Below are 2,617 nucleotides of genomic sequence, written 5' to 3' on the forward strand. Positions count from 1 at the left end.
CATTCAAAAATCTGAGCTTGCCTCTTGCAAGCTCTGTCAAAGTCCTCTAACCATTTAAAGAAATTCCTTTAACTAGCACATCTTTTCACCCTGTGGGCCTTCAGGTTGACAATATCATCTGTTGGCTTTATTCTTGTTACATGACAGGCCAATTTTTTTCCTAGCCATGTATTTTTTCAATGACATCTCTTACATCCCTTTATATAATTCATTTGTTGATGTATTGCTGCTTCCTTATGCTCTCTGTGTCCCTATATATTTCCCTTTCAGTGATCCTCAACTTCTAATTCTTCAAAAATCAGTCATATGGTATCACCAGGTGAATATATTGTTTTAAAATGGGCCTTTGTTTCAGCAAGAACCCTGGGATCTTCGAAAAAATCATCTTGCAATTCTCAATTACAATCTAGCCTGCCTTGCTCTTGTTCAAATACAGTCTGGGCTTGTGGTCTATTTGCATTGTCCAAGATAAATGAACCAATTCTATGTCCTATCCATCCATCTGTATAATCATTCTTGATCCAGTTGGTTTTCTTCTTTGCCTTTAAAAAAGTCGCATTTTGGGGCAGCTAGGTGGCACAGTGGATAGAGCACCGGCCCTGGAGTCAGGAATACCTGAGTTCAAATCCGGCCTCAGACACTTAACACTTACTAGCTGTGTGACTCTGGGCAAGTCACTTAACCCCAATTGCCTCACTTAAAAAAAAAAAGTCGCATTTTCCTGTACTGAATCAAATGCTTTTTATAATCAATAAACAGTAAGCACAATTTAAAAAAATAAGAAATCCTTTTCTCTTGTAGTTATAAAGCATCATAATTCAATACTCTCTCAGCCAATCATAAGTCATATCCCTTAAGAGAGATTCAGTTTAGCACAGTCACAGAGATGTCCTTCAGGGCATCATCCATCAATTAGTTTGGCCAGGGTATTGATTTTTTTGTTTTGTTTTTTTTTGTTTTTTTAGTGAGGCAATTGGGGTTAAGTGACTTGCCCAGGGTCACACAGCTAGTAAGTGTTAAGTGTCTGAGGCCAGATTTTAACTCAGGTCCTCCTGACTCCAGGGCTGGTGCTTTATCCACTGCACCACCTAGCTGCCCTGGCCAGGGTATTGTTATACTCCTCTCCTGGAAATCATCTAGGATAAGCTTGCAGCCTGTAACTATATAGAATAAACACGAACATAAACACTTTAAAACAACTGGGGTGATTTTCCTGGCACTGAGGTAACCAACCTAAGGTAGGAAAAACAGAAGAAAACAAACATTTATTATACAAGGCCCTGTGCTAAGCCCTTTACAAATATCAATCCTCACAACACCAGGAGGTAGGTATAATTATCACCCTCACGTTACAGTCAAGGAAACTGAGATTAAGTGATTCGTCCAGAGCCACCCAACTAGTAAGTGTCTGAGGCCCAGTGCTCTAATCACTGCACCACCCAGCTGTCTTTTCAAAACAAAAGAAAACAAATGAGCATGGACAGTATCTGTAAGAGATATTCAAAGCATCACCTGACAGCAAAGTTGAGTGACAAAATGCTTATGTTTTGTATTCCCATGTACACATATCATACCAAGCTCAAATCTTTCTGCTTATCCACATTATTATTCGTGGTTCAGTCATGTCTTACTCTTTGTGACCCCATGGACCATATGGGTTTTCTTGGCAAAGATACTGGAGTGGGTTGCCATTTCCTTCTCCAGTCAATTAAGGCAAACAGAGGTTTACCCAGGTTCACACAACTGATAAGAGTCTGACTCCAGGCCCAACACTATCTCCAGAGCCACTTATATGTAACAATAATTAGACTTGTAAAAGTGCAGCTTAATTATAAGCATTAATTATATATGCAAAAACCAATGAGCAAAGCAATTAACAGACATTACTGTAGTATAAGCATAACAGCAGAAATAATAAACAGATTCAAACATTAAGAAATTAACAAGTGTAGCAATAAACATATGCAAGTATATGCAGGGCACAGTTCAAATGAGCAATCTTTAGAATTGTTGCCTGGATATGTGTGTGCCACTATTTCTTCAGGTTCACCTGCAATATCTAGTAAGTTAGTTTAGGGACCAGTCTGTTAGATACATCTCATTCCCTTGTCACTGCCTCATATCTCTGATCCTAGGCCTGAGCTAGTAGATAGTATGGTTGGCCATCAGGATTATGGACTTGTCTGGCTGTAGGTAGGTAGTATATCTCTCACCAAAGGCAGTCTGCTCTTCGAAATTTCTTGGTTTCTGATTTTTTTATTTTTCTTTTATGGAGTGTTTTCTATACCTCATTGTAAATTTGGGATTGATATTTACAGTACCATACATATATTTTATGCATTTCAGAGTTTTAAAACCTTTTCTGTGTCATTTACTGGCACATGCATGTCATCTATGGCTTCTACACCCCCTCCCCATTCCCATTTAATTTCTTATGTCAACCTGTGATAGATAAAAACTGAGATGGGGAAAGTTGAGATGTGGAAGAGATAACTGAAGAACAAAGTGTTTGGAACCCCATTTCTCTCTTAATTCTCCTACCTTCCCTCTCTTAATTATTTCCTATTTATTACAGAGTAGCTTGCTTTGTAATATTTTTCTTTTTGCATGCTTTCTT

This window comes from Dromiciops gliroides, chromosome 1, assembly GCF_019393635.1.
Source record: "Dromiciops gliroides isolate mDroGli1 chromosome 1, mDroGli1.pri, whole genome shotgun sequence".
In the NCBI taxonomy this organism is placed as follows: Eukaryota; Metazoa; Chordata; class Mammalia; order Microbiotheria; family Microbiotheriidae; genus Dromiciops; species Dromiciops gliroides.